Raw genomic sequence first — 6,000 nt, 5'->3', positions numbered from 1 at the left:
GGTGTATGCAAACCAAGGTTAAGTGATGCCTCAAGTAATTGTGAAATATCAAGAGGCATCAAAGGGGGGAATGTGGTGGAATCTCGGTAAAAATAAATTTAGTAGGCCGAGATTACCACGTGGCATGTGTACGTGCATATGCTGACGTATCGATCAGTTGGTTGCACGAGGCAAGATACGATCAGTAGTGTACGGAGCATGTGCAAGAATACAGGATGTAGTATTCCCCCTCCTCCATTGTGCTGGACAAGCCATGCGGTCAAACAGGAAGTTAATTCTTATTTGTATTGATTGGTTAAGAGAATGTGCGGGTGGAGCTTAATATGGGAGGAGTTATGTGCCTATATAAGGAGCCTGCACTATTGTCTGGGACTCAGAACTTGCTGTATTTTGGTGACGCTAGTCCCTCTGAGTCCCGATCGGTGATCCAATAAAGAATCTCTTCCTTCCTGAAGAAACCTGTGTCCATCTCTCTGTGCTTGGCTTCCGTCAGTTTCTCCGGTATCAAGAATTCAAAGTGAATTCAAGGCCGAACTAAGAGGCATTGCAGGTTTAGAGAATGTTTCCCTTTCGGCTATTTTGAATTTAAATTTAAAATTCCCCTTGAATTCTCGCTTTAGTTAGTAACCCTGTTAATCTTACAAGCAGCGTCCGGATTTAGCAGTCCGAATTTGGACTTTAGTAAATAACCCTATAACTTAATGCAATTGTCAACAAGGCAAACTGTAATATTGTTGTATTTTGTTAATTTAATAAATATATATATATAACTTTGCTGATAGGCAGCAGCACACAGACCACTCTATACTATTGGCCCCTGTGGTGTATGACTCCCCTGGTTCGGAGTTTAGTGGATACTCCCCTTGGTGGTTCATTGTACGCATTGGTGGTGCCCATGTAATGTCACGGTCACACAGCAGGTGGCGCTGCCAAGCATGCGGCCGTCGGAGTGGAACATAGCGTCATCCGCCTGCCTGTATCACTTGCTATGCGCTCTGCTCTTGTTACTGGCGTTTCTATGGACACGGGAGCGGCCTACCTGTGTGAGCGAAGCCTGCATTCCAGTAAATCCAGAGAGTGCCCTGGGAGAGGGGCCCCGCTGAGGATAAAGCACAGCGGGGTCCCTGCGGACTAGTAGCAGTGCTGGGAGGAGGTAGGAAGCTGTGTGTGGGGAGCCTGCCTGTTCATAAGGATAAACATAGCCCTGGGGCCCTGAGTACATTTTATTCATGTTTATATTTTTAATTATTCCATATTTCAGGGACTGGGTACATTTACAATGTATGTGCAATACGCACTGGTATATATATATTCTGTTAGAGCTGATACTATATGTGTTACTCCTGTGTCTGTGGTGTATAGGTTTCCATTAGTATTGTTTAATGACCTCATTTTGCTGCAGTCTGTATAATGGCACTGCTCCCCTCTCCATATACAGGGGGCCCAGCTCACATTTTATTAGGGGAATGTAATATATTGCAGGACATCCGTACCATCACTACAACCTGCAGGCTGCATTGATAAAGCATCCCTAATAACACTGGCAGCAGGCTCTGATTGTATACAGTCTGATACATTCCTGGCTCCAGATCTGGTAGCTCTTCCTTTTGGGATAACTCTTTCCCTCTCTGTGTTTTATCTAAATGTGTTTTCAAACATATATCCATGGGTGTTAGGAGGGAGGGGGTTAAAATGTAAAAACAAAAAAAAAATCTACTTTGCCAATGGTCTAAATCAGGGGTCCTCAAACTCCGGCCTCCCAGATGTTGCTGAACTACAACTCCCATGATTCTTTGAATTACATAGCCAGAGAATCATGGGAGTTGTAGTTCAGCAAAACATCTGGGGGCCCGGAGTTTGAGGACCCCTGGTCTAAATTGTCTTGTCTGTGAAGACTATCTACTTGTCCTGACACAGAATAATATCAATTATAAAGAAAGGGGGCACTAGCCTAGAGTCGTGAACGTTGACTAAACTCATTTTAACAGATTAAATCTGAATGGAAAAAGCAGGCAAAAGTAGCTGATCAGGAAATATTATCTAACTCTGCTTAGAAGATGGGTGTTTTGCCATTTGGATTTGTTTTGCAAAACTTCCACGTTTTGTGAATTACTCTGAGTGTAGTCTCTCCCTTTATCATAGTGTATGTGTGTTGTATGTTTGTTTTTTAATTAATGTGATTTAGATTTTGGGTTTCACCTACCTTGCAAAGACTTCTCATTGAGCTGTATTAAAAAGTCTGTGATTGGACTGCCATATACAGTGTAGGCTGTTATAGAAGGGGAGGGCTTGCAAAGGCTGCAGACAAGAGAACGGCAGGTTTTGCTAGCTGGTTTTAGATTTACCTCCAATAAATAAAATACATAATTAAATGCATGTAAGTTTTCTTTTTGGGGTATATCTACTAAGCAGCTTTTTTTTTTTTTTTTTTTTTTGTAATTCATTTTGTATTTAGGTGGTTGAGTGTCCCTTTATTATACACACGTATATGTAAATATGCATAGTACACTATAAAAATTAAAGTATACGTTGTTGAATGTGTCATCACTAACCTATATACTTATACACTGCTACACACAATCACTGTCCAACACACTGTCATTTTGATACACATACCCACAAACACACACTCTCTGATCCATACATACTCCATTTTCACACACAAACTAATACATGGTCCTGCAGTCTGTTTGCAACTTGTCCTCTTCATTTCTCTTCTTGCACAGAGTGCCGGTTTCCTGGATATGACATCCCGGTATTGGGTCAATTGCTTGCCTTTTCTACCGCCCTTCCACCAACGTTTTGTTGATAAATGATACTTGGTATTAGGAGGTATTATCTGTTAAGTGGAGCCTGTCATGGCAGGTTTACTTTAAAGGGACACTCCAGGCACCCAGACCACTTCAGCTCATTGGAGTGGTCTGGGTGCCAACTCCCACTACCCTTAACCCTGCAAGTGTAATTATTGCAGTTTTTTTAAAACTGCAATATTTACCTTGCAGGGTTAAGTCCTCCCCTAGTGGCTGTCTATTAGACAGCCACTAGAGGACACTTCCTGCTTCATAGCACAGGTTTTCTGTGCTAGAGCGTCGCTGGACGTCCTCACGCTGTGTGAGGACCTCCAGCGTCGCTCTATTCCCCATAGGGAAGCATTGAAATTCATTTTCAATGCTTTCCTATGGGGTGCGCTAATGCGCATGCGCGGCATTGCCGCGCATGCGCATTAGGTCTCCTCGGCCGGCGGGCGAGATCAGTCTCGCCCACCGGCCGACGTAACCAGAAGGAGGAGCGGCGGGGGAGGAGGAAGCAGCGACGTGGGACCTGTCGCTGCCCCTGGTAAGTGACTGAAGGGGTTTTCACCCCTTCAGTAACCGGGGATTGGTGGGTGGGAGGGAGAGGGACCCTCCAGTGCCAGAAAAACGGATCGTTTTTCTGGCACTGGAGTTTCCCTTTAAAGGACCACTATAGGCACCCAGACCACTTCAGCTTAATGAAGTGGTCTGGGTGCCAGGTCCAGCTAGGATTAACCCTTTCTTCTATAAACATAGCAGTTTCAGAGAAACTGCTATGTTTATAATAGGGTTATTCCAGCCTCTAGTGGTTGTCTCATTGACAGCCGCTAGAGGCGCTTCCGCGCTTCTCACTGTGATTTTCACAGTGAGAAGACGCCAGCGTCCATTGGAAAGCATTGAGAATGCTCTCCTATGGACTGGCTGAATGCGCGCGCGGCTCCTGCCGCGAATGCGCATTCAGCCGATGACGGCGATATGGAGGAGGAGGAGAGTTCCCCGCCCGGCGCTGGAAAAAGAGGTAAATTTAACCCCTTCCACCCCCTAGAGCCGGGTGGGAGGGGGCCCTGAGGGTGGGGGGGACCTAGAGACCCTATAGAGCCAGGAAACGAGTATGTTTTCCTGGCAGCTGGCACTATAGTGGTCCTTTAACCCCTTAAGACCGCAAGACGTACTATGCCGTCCTTATTTGGGCGGCTCTAAACGCCGCAGGACGGCATAGTACGTCCTGGGCGGTCTTACCCCCCACGTGGCCGGCGGCACATGGCCGCTGCAGATCGCGGTCGGGGGGCATGCCTGGCCCCCCAGGCAGCCCCCCTGTGCCTGGGGACCGCGGTCTGCAGCTTCCGATCGCAGTGACAGGCTGTCACTGCGATCGGTATTTACCATGTGTCAGCCGATTTTAAAATCGGCTGACACATGGAGCCGCGGCATTTTTAATCTGCAGATCGCGGTCGGGGGACATGCCTGGCCCCCCAGGCAGTCCCCCTGCGGTCAGTGACCGCGATCTGCAGAGTCTGATCGCAGGGAGAGGCTGTCTCTGCGATCTGAATGCAGAGACAGCCTCTCCCTGCGATCTGATCGCAGTGACAGCCTGTCACTGCGATCAGAGTTACTATGGGTCAGCCTATTGGCTGACCCATAGTAACTCCAGGCAGGATCCCCCTGCAGATCACGGTGGGGGGCATGCCTGGCCACCCAGGCACTCCCCCTGTGGCCAATTACCGTGATCTGCAGGAGGTGATCACAGTGACAGCCTGTCACTGTGATCACTGATCCTGTGTGTCAGCCAGTGATGTAAAATCACTGGCTGACACTGTCTCTGCCCCTCTCCTGTAATAAAAATAAAATATTAGTTAAAAAAATAAATAAATTACAGTTACACATCAAATATACTTAGATCATTTATATATATATATTATATATATGATCTAAGTATATATATATATATATATATATATACACACACACTAAGTGTATTTTAATATTTATATATATATATAATTATATATGTATATATTAATATCAAAATACACGTAGAAGGATATTGATTAAATATATACATAATTATAATTATGTTATGGTACTTTTTGAAAGTAAACCAAAATGTTCAAAGTCTATCTGTTCCTGTCCAAATCAATAAATTAAATTGCGTATATACGCTGAAGTAATTAAGTCTGACACACGAGGTTCAGGTTAAAATAACTTCGAGAAAGTTTATTGGCAAGTGAAGTAAAAGCGGGCGCGCAGGCCCTTTTAAGAGGCATTTTGCGTCATCATTGATTATTAGAATATCAGCAAATAAACATCATCAATTGGATTAATTATTAAGTGACGGAGTTAGTGTCTTACCTATTGGTTAGTAAAATTAAGAGGTTAGTCCCGTGCCCACCCATCAGAGGTGGGATTATTCTGGACACGGGTGGGGGACAAGGGGGTCCTAAGCGTCATTTTACACGGTCAATGATATCAGGCTTTATGTCCAGGTGCAAGGTCTCTTATGAATAGAACATTTCATTACTACTGTGTTCTGTGGCCTTCAAACTGTACTATCTTACAGGCTCTTAAGGAGTAGCCAGCAAATCTTAAGGAGTAGCCAGCACCTCCTGGTACTTGTCCTTGAAGGAAACACGGTCTTTGTCTACTGTATTAATTGGGTTGAGAAGTTCAGTCACGTAATGTAGTTTTAAAATGAACAAGTTAAGTCATGAGGACAAAATGGAGGATTGAAGAAGTCAGGTTAGGAGGACAAAATGGAGGATGAAGTCACAGTATAAAGTTAAAATGGAGTTAGTACAATAATTCAATACAAGTACAATAAAGATTTTTAATAATTCCACATCAGTCCCCCCTATGAAATGTTAGATTCTAAGAGATAAAACTTTATTATGTTAGTATCAGAAGACGTGTTAACCCAAAGGCACAGAATCCCCGTGGCCGCTAGCTAGATGTTAATGCAAAGTGCAAGGCTGTCCCTAGATCTGACCCTAATAGGCTAACCATCCGTCAGTATGGCTCTCGAACGCTTCACACCCAAGGGTATCCCATGGCAGCTAACCCACCACTTCTCCACATGGGGCCTTTACCATTCACTGACAGATGCTGTCCCTAATCTAGTCCCTACCTAGAATTCCTGCACTTTATCAACAAAGGGGATAAGTTGCAGCGGCAGACAGGGTGAGTTGATGTCTTGAGATTCTTGGTCATCAAC

At 44.8% G+C, this 6,000-nt stretch overlaps 1 protein-coding gene across 2 annotated transcripts in view; it reads left to right on the top strand.

The window, feature by feature from the left end:
* Positions 1–1,025: 1,025 nt before the first annotated feature.
* The window catches only part of SAMD8 (sterile alpha motif domain containing 8), a 61,635-nt gene continuing 56,660 nt past the window's right edge, over positions 1,026–6,000 (top strand). For both annotated transcript variants that reach the window (XM_063435360.1, XM_063435359.1), the window contains exon 1: positions 1,026–1,153. The gene's annotated coding sequence lies outside the window, so the exon portion shown is untranslated. The remainder of the gene's footprint in view (positions 1,154–6,000) is intronic.

The sequence above is a fragment of the Pelobates fuscus genome, chromosome 10, assembly GCF_036172605.1.
Source record: "Pelobates fuscus isolate aPelFus1 chromosome 10, aPelFus1.pri, whole genome shotgun sequence".
Classification (NCBI taxonomy): domain Eukaryota; kingdom Metazoa; phylum Chordata; class Amphibia; order Anura; family Pelobatidae; genus Pelobates; species Pelobates fuscus.
This window is presented reverse-complemented; position numbering and strand designations above follow the sequence as displayed.